We start from the raw sequence: 26,544 nt of genomic DNA on the forward strand, positions 1-26,544 counted from the left end.
TTCCCTCTAGTTCTGGACTACCCGATTCCAGGGAAAAGACTTTTGTCTATTTATCCTATCCATGGGCAGCACGGTGGCACAGTGGTTAGCACTGCTGCCTTACAGCGCCAGGGACCTGGGTTCAATTCCCGCCTCAGGTGACTGACTGTGTGGAGTTTGCACATTCTCCCCGTGTCTGCGTGGGTTTCCTCCGGGTGCTCCGGTTTCCTCCCACAGTCCAAAGATGTGTGGGTCAGGTGAATTGGCCATGCTAAATTGCCAGTAGTGTTCGGTAAGGGGTATATGTAGGGTGTGGGTGGGTTGCGCTTCGGCGGGTCGGTGTGGACTTGTTGGGCCGAAGGGCCTGTTTCCACACTGTAAGTAATCTAATCTAATCATATGACCCTCATAATTTCGTAAACCTCTGTAAGGTTGCCCCTTATGCTCCGACGTTCCAGGGAAAACAGCCCCAGCCTGTTCAGCTCTCCCTGTACGTCAAATCCTCCAACCCTAGTAACATCCATGTAAATCTTTTCTGAATCCTTTCAAGTTTTACAACATCCTTCCGATAGGAAGGAGACCAGAATTGCATGCAATATTCCAACAGCGGCCTAACCATTGCCCTGTACAGTCGCAACATGACCTCCCAACCCCTGTACTCAATCAATACTCTGACCAATAAAGGAAAGCATACCAAACACCGCCTTCACTATCCTATCTACCTGCGATGCCACTTTCAAGTAGCTATGAACCTGCACTCCCAGGTCTCTTTGTTCAGCAACACTTTCTAGGACCTTCCCGTTAATTATATAAGTCGCTTTCTCAAAATGCAGCACCTTGCATTTATCTGAATTAAACTCCATCTGCCACTTCTTAGCCCATTGGCCCATCTGGTCCAGATAATGTAATCTGAAGTAATACCTCCAATTTTGCTGTCATCTGCAAACTTACTAACTATATCTCTTATGCTCACATCCAAATCATTTATGTAAATGACAAAAAGAAGAGGACCCAGCACCGATCCTTGTGGCACTCCACTGGTCACAGGCCTCCAGTCTGAAAAACAACTCTCCACCACTCCCTTCTGCCTTCTACCTTTGAGCCAGTTCTGTATCCAGTTGGCTAGTTCTCCCTGTATTACATGAGATTTAACCTTGCTAATCAGTGTCCCACGGGGAACCTTGTCGAACGCCTTACTGCTCTGCCCTCATCAATCTTTGTTACTCTGGTACAACATTTAAGGGGCATTTGGATGGATATATAAATAGGAAGGATTTGGAGGGATATGGGCCGGGTGCTGGCAGGTGGGGCTAGATTGGGTTGGGATATCTGGTCAGCTTGGGCAGATTGGGCCGAAGGGTCTGTTTCCATGCTGGGCATCTCTATGATTCTATCTGGAGTTTGAGACATCCTCTCATTCTTAATTTCTATAGATTGGGGAAATGTTTGGTAAAACAGCAAGGGTATTTTTTTTGGCTGGGTAGAATTGGTAGCTGCTTCCTTACTCTATCCATTTTGGAGATCACAAAATGGGCCAGACCTTCCTTCAGGGAGAGAATCCCAGAAGAATTGAATAAATGATTCACAGAAACAGCCTTGCTGAGTTGAATAGTCTTATTGGGAGGAGGGGGGCGGGGGGTGGTGATGGGCCTGATTACTGGCAGTCCAATATTGCTGTCAGAATTTGGCTCATTCAATTTCAATTAATGAGAAATTAGAAAAAAAAACTTCAAAAGGAAAAATATCAAAAGCTAGAAAATAGGATTAAAGTTGATAGCTGCACAGAGGATCATTGGCAGGAAGATACCTTGCCTGTGCTGACATTTCTATGGCTTTGTAATAGGAAATACAGTTCAAACTACATGGATTTTTTAATGCAATGACACCATGATAATAAAATGTGAAAACTATGTGCAAACGACATCAGTGTAAAATCACTAAGCAAAGTAAAAATGAGGGGATTTACATGTGTGAGTAAAACCAGCTGTTAAAAACACAGAATTATAATTGAGTGATTTTCTTCCACAGTTTAAAAATAACTGCTGTTCAATTTAAGGAGAGGTTTTACCAGATTAACATAATAATATAAGGAATAGGAGCAGCATTTGGCCACTTTGTAGCTGATCTGATTGTGCTCTTTATCACCCCTTTGTTGTTTGCCCTTCTTCCCCCACCAACTGTAACCCTTGACTCCCAGGTAGGTCAAATATCTGCCCTCGTTATATTCAAAAGCACAGCCCCAACTGCTCCCCTGGAGAAGACAATTCCAAAGATTGATTGCCCTCTGAGAGAAAACAGTCTGTCCTCATTGCTATCTGAAATGGGAAACCACTTATTTTAAAACGGAAACAGAAATTGTTGGAAAAGCTCAGCAGGTCTAGCAGACCGCATCTGCATCAGTTCTGAGGAAGACTCATTGGACCTGAAACATGTCTCTCCACAGATGCTGTCAGATCTGCTGAGCTTTTCCAGCAATATCTGTTTTTGTTTCTGATTTCCAGCATCTGCAGTTTCTTTAATTTCTTTTTAATGGTTAAATGGAGATCTGCTGTTCTGGATTTTCCCATGAAAGGGAATAATCTCAACACTCAGGACCATTCATCTTTAATAAACTTTGAGGTGTTCTTATTTAAACTCGAATGAGTGTAGGCCCATGCTGCTTAATGTTACCTCTTAGTTCAATCCCATCAGTCCAGGAATCAACTCCTCCACATCAACCATAACATTCACTCCCTTCACTGCAGCTCAGTAGCAAGGTGCATGGCAGAAATTACGCAAGGCTCCTTAGGCAGCATCTTCCAAACATGTGGCCCTACCAACTAGAAGGACCATTGCAGGAGATACATGGGAACCGCATCACCTGCAAGTTCCCTTCCAAACCACTAACCATCTGACTTGGGTCTATATCACTGTTTATTTAGTGTTACTGGATCAAATTCCTGGGACTCCTGCCCTAGCAGCTTTGGGACTAGCAACCAAATTATCTAGGTTCTTGAAACAACGTTTCTGAAGTTTCACTATGGTCTTTGTGTTCAACAGTGTAATACAGTAACAATGTATGTGTGTGGAGAAATTTCTATTTGTTTATTGGCTTCATTTTTAAAAAAATGACTTGTGTTTGCAGTGACAGGAGGATTGATGTTTGATGTTGCATCAATTCAGTGTTATTCTGACGTATATCTTTCAATGTTAAGGGGAGGATAACATTGTATTTAGTATACCAGTTTGTGATTGAATTTATTAGGTAGAAACTTTGGTGTTCAAGGTTTGAAATAAAAACTGAGAAATAAAACTTCTTTATCTGTGAATGTTTGAACTTAATTATTTCCAATAGTTTATTTCTTTTTATATTTATTTGATAATGAAGACAATGCTAGGGAATGGAATATTTTCCATTTCAGTAACCCAGTGCTAGCATCAAATAATGCTTAATTATGTATAGAATGACTGACTAGAAACAGAGTATTGCTCCCTCGTCACTTTCATCAGTGTACTTCACCCCAGAGAAGTAGCTCTTAACGTCTGCATACTGCTAATTAAAAGACATTTGATACAATGGGCTTGGGTAATAATGCAAGGAACAGAGTAGAGACGGCCAAAATAATTTCTGTGGGACTCATGTAGCTACGAGGATACTTTTTATACTCCTGTCTACACCTGAAAGCATTTTCCAGGGCCAAGGATTCAGTCTCTTGCCCATTTGGCTAATCAAATCTCCTTTATCCATGTGATACCTAAGATAAGAGATGGTTCGTGGCCCTGGGTATTGACATTTCATTGTCACAGTCAATATGGCCAACAGAATGGCATTTCGTAACAATAAGTGTAAGCATAGAAATATCATTTTTTTTACACCCAACCGGCACGGTGGCACAGTGGTTAGCACTGCTGCCTCACAGCGCCTGAGACCCGGGTTCAGTTCCCGACTCAGGCGACTGACTGTGTGGAGTTTGCACGTTCTCCCCGTGTCTGCGTGGGTTTCCTCCGGGTGCTCAGGTTTCCTCCCACAGTCCAAAGATGTGCGGGTCAGGTGAATTGGCCATGCTAAATTGCCCGTAGTGTTAGGTAAGGGGTAAATGTAGGGGTATGGGTGGGTTGCGCTTCGGCGGGTCGGTGTGGACTTGTTGGGCCGAAGGGCCTGTTTCCACACTGTAAGTAATCTAATCTTAAAAAAAATTTCCCCTCTCAACTACAGTTCAAACATTTACTTTGTTTAATTGAACTATGATGAAAGTGAATTTGAGGGAAATGATTCTACTTTACTACCTGTTTTTACCCAGTTGTTTACTAGCTTGCAAGCTAAAATATAATCAAAATATATTCCAACCAGAGATGTTTAATAAAATAATTTTACCTTCTCTTACATCAACATTATTTCAAGCCAGTGTTTGCTCTCAGTTAAACTTTGGGTAGAGAAAGAAGGGAAATGGCTATCACTTGCAAACAGCTGGTTTAGTGATATGGAGCTGAAGTCTTTTTATGTATTGGAGGAACAAACCATTATCCACAAGCATGTGCTGTGTAATGGACCAAATCCTGATTGATACATAATAGGACTGAGAAATTGGATAATTGTTAACACCACCTTTTTTCACAGTGGCTCAGTGTGATGTAGCACTGCAGCCTCACAGCGCCCAGGACCCGGGTTCAATTCCAGCCTCAGGTAGCTGTCTGCGTGGAGTTTTCACATCCTCCCCACGTCCGCATGGGTTTCCTCTGGGTGCTCTGGTTTCCTCCCAGGGTCCAAAGGTGTGCGGGTCAGGTGGATTGGCCGGGCTAATTGCTATGGTGTATGGTGCATTAGTTATAGGGAGATGGGCCTGGAGTGGGTTACTCTTCGGAGGGTCAGTGTGGACTTGTTGGGCTGAAGGGCCTGTTTCCCCACTGTAGGGAATCTAACCTAATCTACTAAGTGAGTTTGAAAACTTAATTAACCAAAAAAAAATGCACAATTGTTTCAATGATGTGTAATTTGTGTAGGCCATGTTAGAATAGCTTTTTTTCCCCTGATTTTTAATGGTTTACATGAAATTCATCTTTTTGATACTCAATGAGTGCTTGTCTGACCTGAATTCTTGGGTATTGCTTGTTTCAAAGCTGCACAGTCCATTAGAAAGTCATTAATTATAAAGAAAATACTTATCATCTTTTTATGAATTTTGAGTCCTTGCAACTGGCATGTGAGATGCATACCTGTGTTAGGTGAGGCATAGAGCTTTAAGAGCAAAGAGGTTATGCTGGAACACTGTGTATAAAGTTGATTTGGGCTCAGCTAGCATATTGTGTGACTCCGGAATCCACGTTAAAGGAAGGATGTGATGGTGCAGAGGAGATTTACCAGGATGTTATCTGGACTGGAGAGTTTTAATAATGAGAGATTGGATAGACTTGGGGTTGGATAGACATGATTGGAGAAACTGACTCCAAGATTATCTTAAGTTCGTTTGTGGCCAGGAAGTAGGAATGTGCAGCAGATGCAGAGAAATGTTCTGCTGCAACTTAATCATTGAGGTGTGTTGAGTTTGATCAGACATCCTATCACCTCCTTGATGAAGGGATTATGCCGAAACATTGATTCTCCTGCTCCTCGGATGCTGCCTGACCTGTCCTTTTCCAGCTCCACACTTTTTGACTCTGACTCTCCAGCATCTGCATCCCTCCCTTTCTCCCATCCTGTCACATGTAACATGCGCCATATCTGAGCAAAGTTTGCGGGACAGTGTAAAACAGGGACACTTTCCCGTTCGGGAAATAAAATGAGAAAATAGCATTACGAAGAATACAAGAAATAGGAGCATGCCATAAGGCCCATTAGGCCAGGTCTCCCATTCAGTATGATCATGACTGATCCTGCGTTTCAGCTATATTTTTCTGCCCATCCTCCTATGCCTTAATTCTCTGATAGATCATAAAGTTATGCATCCCAACCTTTAATTATATTCACAAAACAGCACCCGCAAACCATTGCAGTAGGGAATTGCAAACATTCACAATTTGAGTGAATAAATTTCTACTCATTTCCTGTCTTAATTAAACTGTCTAATTTGCAGTTGGACTGAGAGAAACTAATCAGTGTGAATCAAATTTTAGTACATGATGCAGGCTTTGGGATTGAATAAGGTGTTAATGGTATTCCGTTTGCCACTGTTTAATTTGCTAAAATCCAATGTATCTGAATACACAAACTATCAAGAATGGAGCTTGGGTGAGGAGGAATGAAAATGTTTGTTTTAATGATTTTTGAGACTTGAGGGCTGACATCAGGAAATGAGATTTTGGAATATTGCATTGCAGTCGCGTCTTGCTTTCTGGCCAAATTCCTAAAGCAATTAACTCTTTAATTTTTAATGTTTGACCTTGTGAAATCTTGCATTAACCTGATCCCAGAGGAAGCACTTTGACTAAAGTATTGACTGAAATGTGTTTTTTTTTATTCTTTACTCTGCTGTGCATATCTGTCACAAGTCATCAGCTTCTCCCTCAAAGCCTTTGCTTTTATTTTAAAAAAAACATGTATTTAAATCACATTGTGGCAAAACATAGAATGGCCAAAGTAGCTTGCAAGTAGTGAAATGCTTTTAAAGTTTAATTATGTATTTAACATGGGGATAGCCAATATGCACAGCAAGATTCCACAAACAGCAAACAATAATAACCAAATTCTGTTTAAATGGTGATTGGTTAAAAGGTTGTTGACAGAGCACGAAGGAGAGCTCCCATGCTATCTGAAGACCTGTTTCAACATCTATCTGTGCAAGCCACTGGGGCTTTGTTTTAACACTGATTTTATTCTGAAAGCCCAATAAATATTCTACTTGTATGCGTTGTGGCCTGTGATGACAGCTAACTGTGACAGGTCACAGGAAGTGTCTGCCTATCCACCATTAATCGCAGTGTTCCTGTATATTGACATAAGACCACAAGACATAGGAACAGAAGTAGGCCATTCAGCCCATTGAGTCCATGCTGCCATTCAATGAGATCAAATAATTCTCAACTCCACTTTTCTGCCGTTGCGTCATAACCCTGGAGTCCCTTGAGCATATAAAAATCTATCTCCGTCCAGTGACCCACCCTCAAAAGCACCTCTGTGGTAAAAAATTCCACTGAAAAGAACAAATGCTGGAAATTACAGTAAGTCAGGCAGCATACATGGAGAGAGCACAAGTTAGTGTTTCAAGTCTAGATAACTCTTCATCAGAGCTGACGCCGTGATCTCCAGCAATTGTTGCTTTCAGTACAGATTGCAGCATCTGCGGTAATTTGCTCCTACATTATATTTAATTGACAACATACTCTGAAGAAGTTTTGCTCTTCCCTCCTGATAGGAATTCCAGTCATCTCTTCCACTGTACTCATCTTCATTGCTTTCCCCAGCACTCCTCCACCACCACCCACCAACTATTGCTCATCCCTCCACACTTCACGACAGCTCTGCTGAAGAGTCCTCTCGATGAAAAACGTTGGCTTGCCCCCTCTCCATGGATGCTGCCTGACCTGTTGTGGCTCCAGCATTTGTTGTTTTCAGGACGGTTTCCAACATCTGCAGCAATTTGCTCCCACGTAGGAAATTCCACAGTTTCACCACCCTCTGATCAGAAATTCCTTGTCCCCTTTGTCTTAAATTTTACTATATATACTATAAGGCAGAAAGAAAAACTTTCTGCACCTTCCCCGTCAAACCCCAAAGAAGCCTGTATGCCTTCTCTCGCTTTCTGTAATGTCAGGTCATGATGGAGTGCGTGTTTACATCAGACTGACCCTTGATTTAATGCCTTATCTGAGGGATGGTACCTCTGACAGTGCAGCAGTCTCTCCAGTATTGGCTAGATTTCTGTGTTCAAGTCTTCTGAAGTGGAACTTGAACCAATAACCTTTGAAATAATGCTACCCACTTAGTCACGGCTGACACTAGGTAACTTGATTGAGAGCTGGAATAAATTGAACCCAAGCTGCAATGTTAATCTGCAAACTATATCCTGATAACTTCAGCATCATGATGGGATGCTTATGAAAGACATCTTCCATTTTATTTCCAATAGCTTTTTTAAAATTTATGATCAGCTGGTTTTAAGTTGTTTCGATACATAACCTGGAGAATGCAAGGCAGAATTAAAAATGCCACAGTTACAAAGTTAAAATTTGACTGATTTTCTCCTGAAATGAATTACTCTTGACAGAAAACAAACTATCTAAATGTTACTTTTCTGGTTACAGGATGATTTGAATGATGTTGCAGATTGACAATGTGATAACGTGGTTGTAGCAGTTTTCCCAACAGTTTGACAGGGGCACCTTTAATTGTAATTGCCTGAATTTTATTCTGAATATTTATCTGATTCTTGCAGCCGAATAATGAGTAATCAAGCAAAAAGCACTGCAGGAAAGGTCCTGCCCATCTACCTCATGTTCAACGTAGAAATGGCATGAATTCACAGTCTGATTACCATTTAATTAGGACTGATTGAGTGAAGGGATTTGACTTTGATGTCAATGTTGGGATAGGAAAAAGATTTCCTCCAGGCATCTTGCATAATAAAATCCTAAATCCAATATATAAGGAATGGATTTACACTATTGTTAGATGGCACATCTGCCAACACTGAACATCTGTAGCTTAACCCAACGTGAGATAAATAGGCAAGCAGAGATTTCCAATATCACTGGCAAAGGGTGTAATAAACTATTTCCTTGGAAATTAAACCCAGTCAGGGGCAGCTATAAAAATAGGAACACTTGTGTATGTTTCCTGTTTGTCTTGTCAGATTTTTGTAAAGTTGTGTTTCTTTATAGGCAAACCGTTTGCAACTAATGAAATGTACATATGATTTTTTTCCAAATAAAGCTAGTATTTGCCCAAAGAGAGCTCTCCACCGTCAAACTACAGAAAGTACCTTGTTCATACTGGTGTTAGTCTGCAGCCTGTGATTTTTAACCCTCGTTTTAATCAAGTTCAAAAGTAAGGAAGCTGCCAGTTTGATTCTAGTTTCAGGCATGTAGCTTGAAAAGCAATTAAACTCTGATTGTTCCATTCATCATAGTTCTCATACCAAATGATTAATCTTTTTCACCTAGGTTTGTACTTAATTTCAGTGGTTAGGCTCTACAGTCTTGACAAAACAAGCCACTTTGAACCTCCATCATAATAGCAGAACTGTACATCAAATGGTGTTGTTGCACAGCACTGTGCTACAGGCTATAATGGCCCTGCAGTTTATAAAGCAACATATTGTCCGGTTTGTCATAGACCATTCAGTTGATCCACAGTGTTAAAAATGGTATGCTACGTGTTGAAGCTTTCATAGTTTTAACAGCTGCAAGAAGAGTACAACAGGATCTTGATCAGATGGGCCAGTGGGCTGAGGAGTGGTAGATAGAGTTTAATTTAGATGAGTGTGAGGTGCTGCAATTTGGAAAGGCAAATCCGGGCAGGACTTACACAGTTAATGGTAAGGTCCTGGGGAGTGTTGCTGAACAAAGGCCTTGGAGTGTAGGTTCATAGTTCTTTGAAAATAGAGTCAAAGATCGATAGGATAGTGAAGAAGGCGTTTAGTGTGCTTTCCTTTGTTGGTCAGAGCATTGTGAATAGGAGTTGGGAGGTCATGTTGCAGCTGGACAGGACTTCAGTTAGGCCACTTTTGGAATATTGCATGCAATTCTGGTCTCCCTCCTAGAGGAAGGATGTTGTGAAACTTGAAAGGGTTCAGAAAAGATTTACAAGGATGTTGCCAGGGTTGGGAGGATTTGAGCTATAGGGAGAGGTTGAATAGGCTGCAAGTGTTTTCCCTGGAGCATCAGAGGCTGAGGGGTAACCTTAGAGGTTTATAAAATCATGAGGGGAATGGATAGGGTAAATAGACAAGGTCTTTTCCCTGGAGTGGGGGTGTCCAGAACTAGAGGGCATAGGTTTAGGGTGAGAAGGGAAAGATCTAAAAGAGACCTAAGGGACAATTTTTTCATGCAGAGGGTGGTGTGTGTATGGAATGAGCTGCCAGAGGAAGTGGTGGAATCTAGTACAATTACAACATTTAAAAAGGCACCTGAATGGGTATATGTATAGGAAGGGTTTGGAGGGAAATGGGCCAAGTGCTGGCAAATAGGACTAGATTGGGTTGGGATGTCTGGTCGGCATGGACGAGTTGGACCGAAGGGTCTGTTTCTGTGCTGTGCATCTCTGACTCTAGATACCTTCCTGTGCTTGTTGGCTTGCACTTCCAGCCTATAACTGACTGGAGGATTTCAGACTCCATTGAGAAATTTACTGTTCCCAATGTTTTCTATAATATATCATATTAAGTCTTTGTCTAAGTAATAGACCAGCTTAAAGTTCATCTCCACTTTGTGGAACAATGCTGCTGTCATTATAAAGTAGTGAATTGTTTATAAATGTACTATGTCAAGGGAGTCTGCTACTAATATTAAGAATGAGTGCATGCAGAGAAGTATCAATTTGTTGCTGAAGAACAAACTTAAAACATGTACGTAGTTTCAAGTTCTCTATCAATTAAATTATACCCAGCTTAGTTGTTATGCTTGAATTTAGTTTGTGATAATTTGACATTGGGTCTTCAAAGGATTCTACTTCACTCCTCAATCAGAGGACAACATTGCTTCACATAATATGAACACATGTGCCTGAGTTGCTGTGTAAAATTGCAGACACTGAGTTAAAAGTGGGTTTTGAATTTTAGGAAAGGAGTCCTGGATCTTGAGGCATGTACAGCTAAAGGCATGGCTCTCCATTAAGGTGTGAAAGGAGAGGGTGGGGTGCTCAACAAATCAAAGGAACAAGTTTCTAGGTGTTATCAGCTCAGAAGTTAGAGAAAAAGGGGAGCAAACCCATAACATGTTTTTTAAACAAAAGGTGTGGAATTTCAGGTGGAGAGATCAGAAGCAATTGCAAGTCAAGGAGAATAGGGTTAATGGGTGAGTGGGATTTGGTGCAGATGGGACCAATTTTAATTAAGCTGATGTACTTGGATGAGATGCTAGCTGGGATAGCATTGGAAATCGGATTCCAGAAGTGGCAAATGCGTGGTGGAGAGTTTACCAGGAGATGAACTGATGCAGATGCTAAAGTGGCTGATGCCATCAGAGGTGTGAATGGATAGTTTTAATGATGGACAAGATACAAGGCTTGAAGTTCCACTGGGGCTGAGATTGCGAATAAACCTATTCAGAAGCCAATGTCTAGATATCCACTTTGCATAAGTACAGATTTTGGTCTTCGGTCTGGAGAATAGGCATTTTTACAAGCAAAATAATATTGTGTTCAACTAAATGCACTATTCATGACCTTGTTGCATTGTATCAATCACTGAGGAACAACTTTTCTACGCTTTTGCTTAATCTGTTCCGTTACACATTGAATTAATATTCGCAGCTGCTGAATGTGGTCAATTTAGACAATCAAGCAGAGTAACCAAATTGTTTCCCACATCCAATTGGAACCGTGTGCTTTGACATTGTTATTTGTTGTCTCTATATCCCTGATGCCAATTAAAGCTTCTTTCTTTGAAACAGAAATTTGGACAGTTACTGGCGATCCCAGTGGACATCAGTTTGCAGTACAGAACCTCCCTCATGATTAGCACTAATTGGCTTTTAAGCACTTGTCTCTGCATGATTGCTGCTCTCTGTTAACTGGAAAGACCTTCCATTTATAAATGGTTAATCAGTTTTACAATTCTTCTCTTTTAATTTTTCAAAATATGGTGAATAATGCTAAAAACACCATTGCTGTTTGCCACAGATACTTTATCTTTTTTCTAACCATGTCTGAGAAGTAAGGCCCTACATTGCCCGTGTCTCTTATTCTGGCCAATCTGTATCCTGGTGAGGCCACTTTCTCTGCCCCTAAGCGCAGTTAAGTAAAGAACTAATTTTCACAATGCAAACTATACAATATAAATCTATCCGCATTAACAATAATCCCAAACGTTGGTGGAACAACTGTAATAGAAGTGAGATTACACCGACGGCTCCAGACACCGAGACAGGAGGAATGAATCGTGTTTATATAGCACCTTTCAATGACTGTGGGACTCCTCAAATCACTTTACATCCAACACAAAACCTTTCCCCATTGTAATACATGAAAGCTGGCAGACAATTTGTGCATTGCAAAGTCCTAGAAGCAGTGATGTGAGAATGACCACAGAATTTGCTTGTTAGTGATGTTGATTGAGGAATTTACATTTGGACACCAGAAGGTATTGCTTGTTCTGCCATTCATTCCAGTCATGGCTCTTCTGTATTATTGTCAAAAAGTGTGGTGCTGGAAAAGCACGGCCAGTCAGGCAGCACCCGAGGAGCAGGAGAGTTGCCCTTTTAAGCATAAGCTCTTTATCAGGAATGTTCTGTATTGTAGCCTGCCAACTAAGTTCCACAATCATCGATGCGTATGCCTAATGGTTTTGATATAGTCCTGGGGGAGAATTCACCTGCTATTCAAAATAATGGCATAGAATAATTTACATCAACACGAGGGGTCAGTTGGGGGAATCTACTGCTTTCACAAGAAAGGTGGGATTTTCGGTACTGCAGAAACAGTATGAGACTCTTGAATCCCTGAAGTGAATTACACCATACAATTTTTTTTCATTGAAGCTTGAGTGAAATAGCTGCTAATCAGCCACAGTAAATTTCTTTGCTTTTTCAGATGCAGCAGTTCCATGTCAACAAACAGATATCATTGCCAACAGTGGAGAGGACATTAACCACAGTTTCTTACCAGTGTTTAGTACTTCCCTCATTATCAGAGAAGATTCAACAGATTATAGTCAAGTTGAAGTGCTGTTTAAACAGCTGTGCATACCATTTCCAATTGGAACCCATCTGCCCTGAGTTGGTGTTAACTCTGACGACAATGGGTTCAAATTGCACTTCAGAGACTTGTGCACAAAATCTAGGCTGACTCACTGAAGCCCTTCTGCCCTCTTAATAGATGCAAGGCATTCCTTAGCACTATGTCATAGAGCAGAGACTCTCCCTAACATCATGGCTGATATTTATCCTCCATCAACATTGTGGTCTGACAATTTGTTTTGTCAGTACATTCCTATTTGTGGATCCTGCTTAATGCAAGTTTAATCTTTGTTTTATGGGATGTGGAAGTTACTCACTGGACTCACATTTATTGCTCATCGCTAATTGCCCAGAGGTCAGTTAAGAGTCACCCACATTGCTGTGGGTTAGGGATCATATTTAAGCTAGACCAGGTAAGGATGGCAGATTTCCTTCCCCAAAGGGCATTAATGAACCCCATGAGTTTTTTTTCACAATAACTGACTATGCTTACCTGCTTGCCATTAAAGTAACTTATTGTTGAATGCTGATTTCACCATCTGCCATAATTATATTCAAACACATCCACAGAATGTTATAAAAACTAAAAGATGTGTGAATCAGAAACAAAAACACAAATTGCTGGAAAAGGTCTGATTTCTCCCCACAGATGCTGCCAGACCTGCTGAGCTTTTCCAGCAATTTATTTTTCCCCAAAGAACGTTATTGCAGTGTTCTGGTTGTTAATCTAGTGCCATAGTGTCAGGTTTTCCACATTACTATAATAACTATTTCTTTTGTTATAAAGTTCTTTTGGGATATTCTGAGCTTATAAAAGGCGCTACGTGGGAGCACGATTCAAGTCTTAGATAAGTGAAACCTTTAAAGAGTTGAGAATTAGTCTGTGGGAGAATAAAAGTGCTTGGCTTGATAGAAAAGAATTGAACTTCTTGAACATCTGAAGGATGGGATGGCATCCAAACAGAAGTCGATAGAATGATTTTAAATCTTCTTCTAAATTTTTTTTGTGGGATGTGGGTGTCACTGGCAGGCCAAGGTTTATTGCTAATCCCTACTTGCCATTGAGAAGGTAGAGATGAGCTGCCTCCTTGAACCACTGTGGTCCACCTCCTGTGGGTTGATCACAATGCCATTAGGGAGGGAATTCCAGGATTTTGACTCCGTGACAGTGAAGGAACGGTGACACATTTCCAAGTCAGGATGGTGAGTGACTTGGAGGGGAACTTGCATACGGTGGTGTTCCCATGTATCTGCTGCCCTTGTTCTTCTGAATGGAAATGGTTGTGAGTTTGGAAGGTGCTGTCTGAGGATCTTTGGTGAATTTCCGAAGTATTACCAAGAGTGGTTCTGATGGCCATGTGAGCCAAGTGACCATTTTCTATTTCTGGACGTTTGTGTGAGGTGGTGCATCCGAGGATGAGCCTTATTCACATTGCATTCTATGACATCCGATACTTCCACAAGCGAATAAGATGTGAGTGAGAGACCAGATTCAGATTGGCATAAAAGTTCATATGTACTCAAAAAAAGGAAGATTGATTTTCTTTTTTCATGATGGTCCAAATTGGGTTTGTTCATTGAAATAGTCTTTTCCCTATCTAGTACAATTCTGCTATTCACAGGTCGGATTGTATAAACAAAAACAGGAAAGGAAGAAAAGAAAATGTTAACTTCAAGGCACATTTATTTTTACCCATTTACATGGTCTGCTTCAATGATTTTTTGTTTTCCTGGTAGAGTACAATATTCCACAAACTTTTTGTGTAACAGTTCCAACTGGCTTCTCTTCATGGTGTTGCTCACTAATTTCTAACATGTGCCCCTGATGTTTGAAGCTCTTGTTAGAGTCAACAATTTTCCACTGTAAAGATCGTACCTTTTTTAAATTTTCTGTATTTTTGATTGTGGACTGAAATGGGGCAGAAAGGTCTGTTTTCAAAGTCTAGGGTTGTGGAAAGGATCACTGCACACTTTGAAAAGAAAGCTGCCAGCACTTACTGTTTGCTCAACTGGTGAGGGAGGTTTCATTGTGGATGAATTGACATCAGGGAGTGTGTACAAAATGACATTTACCCAGCAACAAGTAATGGTCCGTCTGTGGAGTGATGACTGTTTGTCAACGACCAGGGCCTTCTACCTGCCGACAATGGCTTCTGTGTTCCTGAGCAGCTTGTGAGTTTGAACAATATGACCAGAAGCCTTCAGACCTCTGGGCGGGAAGGTACTGTCTTTACTTTTTTTATAAAAACAAATCACCTGATAGTTTGAATAAAACCAGTATGTTTTCCCTCACCAGTTCCTGTCAGATTTTGATTTACCAGTTAAAAGCAAAAACAAAGTCTTTTTTTTTAAGTGTGAAGCAGCTATCCTGTGCCTCCTATTAGCAAATGAAAGTCCTGAGAGAAAAATTATTAAGGAGCCCCAAGTCCTGATGAACTGAAAGGATCATCTCAACAAACTTTGGACAGGAGCCATTGAACAGCCTTTCCAGTTTTTCCCTACAACTATAACACAATTGTTTTACTTACAATGCATGTGTAGGGGGGCAGTTTTATAAGGGGTTAGAGCTTGAACAGCTAGTTATATCCCAACAATTTAGTTATTCACCTGTAGGTAGAATTTGTTCATTTATAATAATAGTGATTTTTGTTTAGTATAGAAACCTGATTTGATAAGCTGGGTCTAAAAGGTAAGGTAAATTGAGGAATTTTGTGCATATTTAATAACATTTTTAACCTCTGTAATAACTGTCGGAAAAGCGGGGCTTGGTTTCTAGTGCACTTGAGAAGTGTCAGTTACTATACTCTGGCACCCTGCTCTCTCCTCATAGAATCCCAGCAAATTACCAACCGAATCTAGGGATACGGTCAGAGAATGGGAGAATGAAGTTAAAGGAAGTTATCGTTTGCGAACGTATTGAAAGGCAGAGCAGATTCCAGAGGTGCTGCAACCAATCAGAATCTTCTAATGTTCCTACAATTTTTTAATCCTCTTTGTAATCTGGAAACCGTCCTAATTGCAAAAAGTAAAGTAGTGAGTTTCCTTAAGCTTTTTTTTTCTCCTCCTCCTCCTTTAGCATCTGGAACAATCTCTCTCCAATTCAATAATCCCAATCCTTTTATTTCAGTTACCTTGAAAACTGACACATTCTGTATTAAACATATTTGAAAATTGTAAACACCAGTGTAGAAGGGTTTCCAACAAGTTGTTCAACAACCAGCACGAGCATCACATGTCAACAGAACATGGAAAAAACAGGCCCATCCGTCCAACTGGTGACTGTGGTTAGCACTGCTGCCTCACAGCGCCAGGGAACCAGCATCAATTCCACACTAAGGAGACTGTATACACTCCACACGGACAGTCTCCCCATGTTTGTCTGCGTTTTCTCTGGGTGCTCTGGTTTCCTCCCACAGTCCAAAAATGTGGTGTTTAGGTGGATTGACTGTGTCAAATTGCCCAGTGTCCAAGAATGTGCTAGCTAGGTGGGTTAGCCATGGGAAGTGCAGGGTTAGAGGAATAGGGTGGGAGGGTTGGTGTGGACTCAGTGGACCAAAAATCCAGCTTCCACATTGTAGGGACTCCATGCCCCATTTGAAGCCTCCATCCACCTTGTGTGTTCTCACCTTTTTATTATTCAAACCCTTTCCCTTCCACTAGGAGGTATAGATAGTAAGTTTGCAGGTGACACCAAAATTGGAGGTGTAGTGGACAGCGAAGAAGGTTACCTCTGATTACAATGGGCCAATGGGCTGAGGGGTGGCAGGTGGAGTTTAATTTAGATAAATGCGAGATGCTACACTTTGGAAAAGCAGATCTTAGCAGGACCTATACTTCTATTCCAGCACACCCTTTGCTCTAACCACTCCACTTGGCAGCAAGTGTGACTGTCTTGTGGTCCAAAATACAAGAGTCATAGAGATGTACAGCACGGAGACAGACCCTTCGGTCCAATTTGTCCATGCTGTCCAGATATCCCAATCCAGTCTAGTCCCACCTGCCAGCAGCCGACCCATATCCCTCAAAACCCTTCCTATTCATATACCCATCCAGATGCCTTTTAAATGTTTTAATTGTACCAACCATCACCACGTCCTCTGGCAGCTCCTTCCATACACTTGCCACCTTCTGTGTGAAAAAGTTGCCCCTTAGGTCTCTTTTATATCTTTCCTCTCTTACCCTTAACTTATGCCCTCTAATCCTGGACTCTCCCACACCAGGGAAAAGGCCTTGTCTACTTACGCTATCCATGTCCCTCATAATTTTATCAACCTCTATAAGGTCACCCCTCAGCCTTTGACACTCCAGGGAAAACAGCCCCAGCCTGTTCAACCTCTCCCTATAGCTCAAATGCTCCACCCTGGCAACATCCTTGTAAATCTTTTCTGAACCCTTTCAAGTCTCACAACATATTTCCAATGGGAAGGAGACCGGAATTGCATGCAATATTCCAACAGTGGCCTAACCAATGTCCTGTACAGCTGCAACATGACCTCCCAACTCCTGTACTCAATACTCTGACCAATAAAGGAAAGCATACCAAATGCCTTCTTCACTATCTTATCTACCTGTGACTCCACTTTCAAGGAGCTATGAACCTGCACTCCAAGGTCTCTTTATTCAGCAACACTCCCTAGGACCTTCCCATTAAGTGTAGAAGTCCTGTTAAGATTTGCTTTCCTAAAATGCAGCATCTCACATTTATCTAAATTAAACTCCATCTGCCACTTCTCAGCCCATTGGCTCATCTGATCAAGATCCCGTTGTAATTTGAGGTAACTCTCTTCGCTGTCCATTACACCTCCGATTTTGCTGTCATCTGCAAACTTACCAACTATACCTCTTATGCTTGCATCCAAATCATTTATATAAATGACAAAAAGTAGTAGACCCAGCATCGATCCTTGTGGCATTCTACTGGTCAGAGGTCTCCAGTCTGAAAAACAACCCTCCACCACCACCCTCTGTCTTCTACCTTCGAGCCAGTTCTGCATCCAAATGGCTAGTTCTCCCTGTATTCCATGAGATCTAACCTTGCTAACCAGTCTCCCTTGTGGAACCCTGTCGAATGCCTTACTGAAGTCCTTATTGACATTATTGGGGCACCTGCATTCTGTCTTGTGACTGTGTTACTGTCTGAATGCAGCTTTGCTGAGAAGACAAAAAGACCAAAAGAACTGCGGGTAGTAGAAATCTGAAACAAAAACAAATTGCTGGAAAATCTCAGCAGGTCTGGCAGCATCTGCGGAGAGAAATTAGAGTTAACGTCTGGTGTGACCAGAAGAAGGTTCGGATGAAGGGTCACTGGTTCCGAAATGTTAACTCTGATTAGATGCTGTCAGATCTGCTGAGGTTTTCCAGAAATCTCTGTTTTTGTTTGCTGAGAGGAATGGAGTGTGAAAGCTGTTTGAATCCCAGATGAAGTGCAGGAAGCCTTGAGCCAGCTGCCTGAGCGTAAAGAGAATTAGCCTCTGGGTTTTGATGTCTAACTGGGTTCTTGAGTGACTGTGCTACTCTCTGTAAACTTCTCCATGTCAAGTGCTGTAAAATTACTTGAAAGGCAAACAGTATTTGTGCGTCTGTCTGACTGAAATTTTTAGAGTTGCCTGAATGACGTGGGATATTGTGAGGAGCGGTATGAACAATCTGCTGACGTTTATCTCCGTGTTGGCAGTAACGTGTTGCATCTTTAGCAAATTCCAGGCATCGTAATGAAGTTCTCATGAGGGTGGGATAGGTGCTTATTAATGGGGAATTATTACTCATTAACAACCTCCAAGATGCAATTTCCCATCGTGCTGTGTGCAAGCTAGATGCTGAGAATTCAGTGTGTGGCTCTTGGTATGGCTTGTGATGAAGCTGCTCCTTTTAACAAGGTAATGCAGCCCTTGTCTTTTTTCCCAAGGTATTATAAATTACTCAGACTCCAAATCATCTGGAGGTGAAGGGTTTTAGGGCCAGTTTATTTATAGCATCAGGCGGAAGGTTTTGTGATTTACATATAAAAGAAGTGAAACTTTCATGGTATTCAAACAGATGAAAGACTTAACAATCAATTTTTCAACGTATAATTTCAGTTACATCACACTAAGTTTTTCCTATAAATTCTGTGTTAGGATTGAGCCCTCCACTACCACCTGATGGAGGGTCGCTCTGAAAGCTTCCAATTAAACCTGTTGGACTATAATCTGGTGTTGTATGATTTTTAACTTTTTTGTACATCCCAGTCCAACACCGGCATCTCCAAATCATCAGAGTCAAAGAGTGAGATGTTGGAAAAGCGCAACCAGTCAGTCAGGCAGCATCTGCGGAGCGGGAGAGTCAACGTTTCGCACACAAGCTATTCGTCAGGAACTCGCTGTGCTTTCCAGCGTGCCAGTTTTTGCGCCCCCCCCCCCCCACTCCCCCACTGGTTGAACAAACAACAAAATAAACAGCAAGAATTGCTGGTAATTTGCTTTTGAAAGCAGCAGCATCCCTTCCATACACTTTGTTTTCTTTTTGAAAAAAATCCTTTCTCCATTTTAGCCTACAATCAAAAATACACAAAACAAAAACCTGACTGGAGAGCCAACCTTCATGCTCAGTGTCCATGCCTTGCTGTGTCTATTTAGTGCAGTCCTGAGAATCAGCCACAGTCTGATCACCTGCTTGAAGCTGCTGGGACTCCCAGATACTCTGGACAATGAGAGTTATTGTCTCCGTCATCCCTGTCTGATGCTCCTGTTCCCCCATCATTCATGCGTGTGGATGAAGTCTCTGATTGCCAACACCATAGGATCCTTTCCTGCTTTGGATTGAGCCTGTTCTCTGGGCAGTCCTCCCAAGTACCAGTGACCTGGAGTGTTCTTTCCTTGGCTGACTGCAGAGTTGTATATGGTGATGTGCTCATCAAACTTTCAAAATGTGACCTTCCAGCGATGCATCTGTAGCTGAACTGGAAGGGACATACATGAGGTAGCCTCACCGATATCGGCTGTCTTTCTGTCTGCCTCCATTCAAGGAGGTAAATTCTGCTGGAGCTGGCCATAGATACCCTCCCTGTACCTGTTACACATGAGGGAGAGGAAGCATCCTGGCCAATGATGGGTTACTGAGTGTTTCAGTGGAATGTAGAGTGGTGCTTCCTCAGTTGGCAGGGTGTAGATGTCTCTGCAGCCTTGTAGGAGTGATCCTGGTCTTCTACTGCGAGGCACCTTATATAGGGCAATGTCCCACGTCCCACCCAACCTGGATCCATTCTGTCCTGTTGTAGGAGAAGCCAACCCATTTGGAAGAGAGAGTGACTGTGTGCTATGAAAGTGAGCATGTTTTGTTGGTACAGGTGGCAGAACAATGATGAGAGGTCTGGCTGAGCAGGACAGAAGCCAACTGCGTGTGAATACAAGATGTTGCAGGCAGCAGTGAGAGTGATGGAGCGGGGGTCTTGGTGAGAGGTGGGTGTAGTAACAAAGAAGAATGACATTTACCCTGTGGAGAGGGGAAGCCACTGACCTTGCAGCACTGCTGGCCATTCTGTGGACCGTGGAGGTGGCATTGACCTGGGGTGGCAACCTCTGAGCTAGCTGCCAGCCTCTGGTCTCATGACCTCCTCTGCAAGAGGACATCCCTCCAATTGATGGCCCCACTCCGGGAGGATTTCCGTCAGCGAATCATGGCACCATCTTTCCCTTCTCATGGACATCTTCCAGATGAACATCCATCACCCTGCAGGGCAGCTTTGAAATGTCGGAGCCTTTTGGCAGGTATCTGGTAAGTAGCAGGTAATGACCCAGAAAGCTGGGCCTAGCATTGGGTGAGAGGGGCACTGTGTAGAGATGGTATAGGCAGTAAATGAGGTGAGTTTAGTGAGAGACAGTGAGAGATCTTGCTAGGCCTTCATGACACTGATGACTGCAGATGCTAGAGATCACAGTAAAATATGTGGTGCTGGAAAAGCACAGCTGGTCAGGCAGCATCAGAGGAGCAGGAGAGTTGACATTTTGAGCATAAAGGGCTTGCGCTCAAAACGTCAACTCTCCTGCTCCTTGGAGGCGGCCTGACCAGCTGTGCTTTTTCAGCACCACACTTCATGACATTGGGGACAGTGGGGCTCTGGTTCCAGCGCACTACTCTAGTGAGGTATGCCATGTACCCTGGAGACAGGAGTATTTTAATCTGTCATTCTAAGAGCTATACAGGGGGAGCACTGCACTGTTGGTGAGGTCCTATTGCTCCATGTTTAAAACCTAGACCCTCATCTGCTCGCTTAGGTGGATGTTTTATAGAAGAATAGGGAATTCTCCCGTGTCCAAGCCAACATTCACTTGTTGACCAGGTTAACTGGTCATTGTGGCATTGTTGATGGTGTCAGAGAAATTAGCTGGTGCATTCACTGTATTCCAGCAGTCCCTCTCCTTCAAGTACTTTTCATAGGCTGAAAGGTTTAGGTTATCTTGAAAATGTAACAGGTGCTGTATAAACACTTTTTTAAAAACCAATCTCCATCGAGAAGGGGAATTTATAACTTTACTGTGAAGGGTCAGGCAAGCAACTTATTGTCTACGAGATGGTTGCTTATGAAGTGTTTACATGATCCAAAATGTTTCTGTGATATCGTCTGTATGTCAAAGTATGTTCAGGTTCTGATCAATCAGCTGTTTATCCAACATTTAGTGTTTTCATTTTAAAATTCTCCCCCTCCTCCTGCGGTTTTATGAAGGTTGGCAACTTCAATTTGTAACATCTCCTTCTCTTCACAATCCACCCTGTCATTTCACCACGAGATCTACAGCATAAAACCCATAACTTTTCCAGTCCCATTCTTCAATTTCAAAGAGTCATATTAGATTTGGAATATAATCTCTGCAGCTTCTGGATATATTTTTTAAAATGCTGGACTGGCGTACAGGGGCCGCATGACGTCCTGTGCTGTGTCAGTTGCCGGACATGTTTATTGACATGATGGTGCTTTATGAGCAATGCTTAACCTCCTTTAGTCCAGAAATATTATTGTTTAGAAAAACACCAGTTTTCCAGAGATGTTTGAACAGACCCCAGTATCATTTTATTACAAGTACTTTGAATGTATAAACATTGAAAATATGATATTTGGACAAGTAAAATGATTTTATTGCTGCTTTATAATTTAGGCAAATATGTCTATCTTCAATGTTTCTGGTCCCAACAGTTGTGGTTAGGTGTTCTTGTGCCCTTTTTATAATCCAGAGAATTCCAAAATTCAGAAACTCCTTGTTCTCAAGAATTCTGGACTAGTGAAGTTTCAGTACATACTTAAGAGACCCAGCTGAGATCAGATGGTATTAATGAGAAACGTCTCATCATAACAAGTCCTTCGTTTATGATAGTGAAGCGTTTTTTATTTAATATTCAGAAGTAAACTGGAACATGAGATTTATATTCACTGCAAAATGGGAACTGTGAAGTTCATGGTAGGTAAATGATTGATCTCACGAAAGGATAGTGAGATATGGAGGTCTAGCATGTGCCCCCTTTTAAAACCCAGGATATAATTGTAGCCTGAACAAGATGAAAGCTGTACCTCTCTGCTGACTGTGTACATGATCTATTTTAGGTGAGTTTATTTGCAAGAATCAGCAGTGCAGCATTTCTTCATGCTCAGTTTTATAAAAAAAAATGAATGTGTAGTAGACTTGAAGCTAGCTATAAAGTCTGGTTGAAGATTTGTAGCTCGGGTGTCCGTTGTTGTGGTTCTGTTCGCCTTCACAGGAAGGCTTCACAGGAGGCTCCAATAGCACTGATGATGTTCCCTAGCCAGGGAACAAAACGTTTGCAGCAAAAACTTCCAGCTCGGCGAACAAAACCACAACATTGAAGCTAGCTAGTATGAGAAACAGGATACTGGCTCTGTAGTGGGTAGTTCTGAGATGGACATAAACAGCATTGTGTATACAGAGCACCAGACCGTGCTCTAGGAATGTCTGGTGCTGCTAAAGATTTAAAAACAAACTCCTTTCACCATTTTAAAAAGGCACATGTCTACAAAAGACAGCAGCCAAAGGAGAAAAGGCTAAGTTAATGGTTACACCGGTATCCCCATGAGCTAATGCCCATTCCTTTTTCAGCCTTCTATGCATCCTGATTTTCTTTGCTCCACTAATAATTCTGCTTTCAGCTCACATGGCTCTAAGCTCTGGAATCAGTTCACTATTTATCTCTGCCACCCTCTTTAGTCACCCATCCCTGGTAGCCTGGTGCCAAGTTTCACTGATGCTCCCAGAATTGGGTTTGTGAAAACTGCAGTAGAAATATTTGTCTGGTAGGGCGATCTTTGGTATTGAAGGTTTGAAATGCCGAGGAGGGTCTTCAAACAAAACATGAACCTTTTTTAAAAAAAATTCTGTTTCCCAAATGCATTTCCCAGCCCTTTCTGCAGTATGTAACTATTTTTGCAGAAATTGGATTTGTTCCTGTGGGTTTGTGTAATTCTATTCCATGACACTCGAGAGGTTTAAAAACAAAATCATGCAGCCAAATAGACACATGTTTTATGTTGCATAATTTATATAACTGCAAACTGATTTTTTTTACTTTTTCAGAAGGCTATCAAGTAGTGCATAAGTACTCTCCCAGCTATCTAAAAGGTACACTGCAGGAATTTACCAGAGTGAGACGAGTCGTGTTCTGTGCCTCTACAACAGTAGAATAGTGACGCCTCCTGGGGATGAGTGTGCACTAGCCCATGACTGTTACTATCTAGAAGGATAAGGACAGCAGATACATGTCATGGGAACCTGTACGTTCCCTCCAAGCCACTTGACATCCTGATTTTGGAAGTATATCACTGTTCTTCACTGCTGTTGTGTTAAAATGGTGGAATTTCACCCTTAATGGCATTGTAGGTATACTTACAGCACACAGACTGTACTTATAGCGGTTCAAGAAGGCAGCTCACCACCACCTTCTCAATGGCAAATCAGGATGTACATTTAAGTACTGGCTCAGCCAGTGATGCCCATGTCCCACAAGTGAATAATAAAAATTTGAGCCTCTGTCATTGGCGTTACTCCAATTGCAACAGATGGCAGACAGCCAGTGAAGTGTCCATGGACTGTCTGTGTAGTACACCTTTTGCCACAGGTGCTGTGTGTGAAGGTGCCAAGTGTTGGGGTTTTTGTTTTGCTGTTGGTGGTCTGTGCCAAGCCACTGTAGCTACGGGTTAATTGTGGTAGTGCACACTAGTTCTCAGGAGGCGTCACTATTCTACTGTTATAGAGGCACAGAGCATGGCTCATCTAACTCTGCCTTGCTGCCCAGGTTTCTCACACAGAACTCGTCCCATTTTGTCCATGTTTTGGCCCATATCTCTGTAAGCCTTTCCTATCTATGTACCTGTTCAAAAGTGTTTTAAGTGTTATGGTTGTACACGCCTCTACCATTTTCACTGGCAGCTTGTTCCATAGGTGCATTGCCCTCTAGATGAAAAAGTTGCCCCTCAGGTCCCTTTTTTAAAACATCTTTCCCCTCTCACCTTAACCTACGTCCTCTAGTTCTGGACTCCCCTACACTGTAGAAAAGACCTTGGCCATTCACCCTATCCATGCCTGTCATGATTCTATAAACCTTTATAACAGCACCACTCAGTTTACGACGCTCCAGGGAAAATAGTTCCAGACCATTCAGCCTCTCCCTAAAACTCAAACCCTCCAGTCCTGGTAATATCCTTGTAAATTATTTTTGCACTTTTCCAGATTAATAACATCCTCCCTATGGCAGGGCAACCAGAATGGAATGCAATATTCCAAATGTGGCCTCACCAATGTCTTGTTCAGCCATAACACGACCTTCCGATTCCTACAGTCGATATTCTGGCCAATGAAGGCAAGCATACTAAACGCTGCCCTCCACACCCTGTCTTGGGTCGTCTTGTCACATTTGTACCCGTGCTTGGAGCAGAGATTTGGGTGTCCAGTCCTCTGACTCTCACTACCACAGAATGTGTTTGTGAATATCGTCTATCTTGCAGAGATTTGAAGCTGTGTTTGTCTGATAACTGTGAACAAATTTGAGAATACTCTGTCTCTGAGAGAACTGTCAGGTTTATGATTCTTATCCTGCCAGCACTTTTCCATAATGTACTACAGACAGCAAAGAAGGAGATTGATAATCTACTTCAGTCATGATCAAATGGTGGAGCAGACTTTATTGGCTGAATGGCCTAATTCTGCTCATCTAATGGTCACCTCCTCCTGTTAGCATCCTTGTTTCACAGCCATTCACCAAGGTGCTCAGATCCACTGAAGACATGAGCTTCCCTTTTATACTCAATGCAGGAGAAGTGGAGGGAAACAATAAATCTCTTTTATCTTTACTTTTGGAGATCTCACTCAGATGTCAGCAGAGTAGAACTGTGCCAGATGTTGGGAAAATTGATTGACCACTAAAGCTCTTTGGCCTTGTCTGCTGTATCCATGACAACATGTGCTGCACCGTCCAGTTCTGAGTACTCCAGTGCCAACTTCAGGGTCATAATGTGGAGTTGCCGGTGTTGGACTGGGGTGGATAAGATTAAAAATCTCATGACACCTGGTTATAGTCCAACAGGTTTATTTGGAAGCACAAGCTTTCAGAGCACTGTTCCTTCGTCAGGTAGTTGGTTGAGTAGGATTATGGGACACTTCAGGGTCAACTTTGACAATGGTAGGACCCAGGGCCCTCTTCCTTCAGATTCAATGGATTGTCACAAGTAGTTTGGATTTTTTAACACAGTTTTACCCAGTGTTTATGTAAGGATAGGTATATGAATAGGAAGGGTTGAGGGGGACATGGGCCAAATGCTGGCAAATGGGACTGGATTGGTTTAGGATATTTGGTCAGCATGGAAAACTTGGATCAACTTGTCTGTTTCCATACTGTTTGACACTGAATTTAAATTCTGTCATGATGGGATTTGAACCTATGCCCCCAGAATTAGGCTGCATTGTAGATTGCAAACCCAGTGATCTCGACGTTACCCTTTTCTGCTTCGTGTACTACCTCCCATTTGAGTCAGAGTTAATCTATTAACCCACGGCTGCAGATGGCATTAATCTGTGGTGCTAAGGCCTTTGCACGGCATTGATCATTATCCACGGTGAGTCTGTGGTGCCTAGCTAAAGCATGCTGAAGCACCCAAGGCGAAGTTGCAATAACTGCTTATTGAACACTTTCTGAAGAACAGCAACCTGCCATTTTGAGAGCTTACTCAGCATTTATTGTCCTAAAATAAATTGCAACGTGTTTGCAGATTCTCTTTTTTTTTAAAAAAGCAATTACCTCAGCAGCAACTGTGTTCAGTGTCACTGGCATTTTAGATTTCAAGAAAGCATATAAAACTTTTTAAAATATTCTGACAAGTATGGGCTGCATTAATGCCATAGCTGCAGCGAATTTTGAGAAAACTTGTAGCTTAGGTTGAGGTTCTGGATGTAGGTTTGCTCGCTGAGCTGGAAGGTCCATTTCCAGACATCTTGTCACCCTATGAGGTAACATCTTCAGTGGACCACAGGCGAAGCAGTGCTCATAATTCCTGCTTTCTATTTGTGTTTGGGTTTCTTTGAGTTGGTGATGTCATTTCTGGAACTCTATCGACAAAACAACGTTGAGTTAGACCCCATCTACCACCCCCTGTGTAAAGAAAAAAAAACAGGAAATGACCTCACCACAGGAAATGACATCACCAACCCAAAGAAACCCAAACACATAAATAGAAAACAGGAATTATGAGCACTGCTTCACCTGAGGACCACTGAAGATGTT

At 42.0% G+C, this 26,544-nt stretch overlaps 1 protein-coding gene across 4 annotated transcripts in view; it reads left to right on the forward strand.

The window, feature by feature from the left end:
- The window catches only part of LOC132830837 (SH3 and cysteine-rich domain-containing protein 2-like), a 129,766-nt gene that overhangs the window by 6,411 nt on the left and 96,811 nt on the right, over positions 1–26,544 (forward strand). Inside the window, exon 1 of one of the 4 annotated variants that reach the window (XM_060848715.1) lies at positions 14,915–15,007. The exons of the other annotated variants lie outside the window; for them this stretch is intronic. The gene's annotated coding sequence lies outside the window, so the exon portion shown is untranslated. Of the gene's footprint in view, positions 1–14,914; positions 15,008–26,544 lie in introns of those variants that run through there. 4 annotated transcript variants of the gene reach the window in all.

This window comes from Hemiscyllium ocellatum, chromosome 32, assembly GCF_020745735.1.
Source record: "Hemiscyllium ocellatum isolate sHemOce1 chromosome 32, sHemOce1.pat.X.cur, whole genome shotgun sequence".
Lineage (NCBI taxonomy): Eukaryota > Metazoa > Chordata > Chondrichthyes > Orectolobiformes > Hemiscylliidae > Hemiscyllium > Hemiscyllium ocellatum.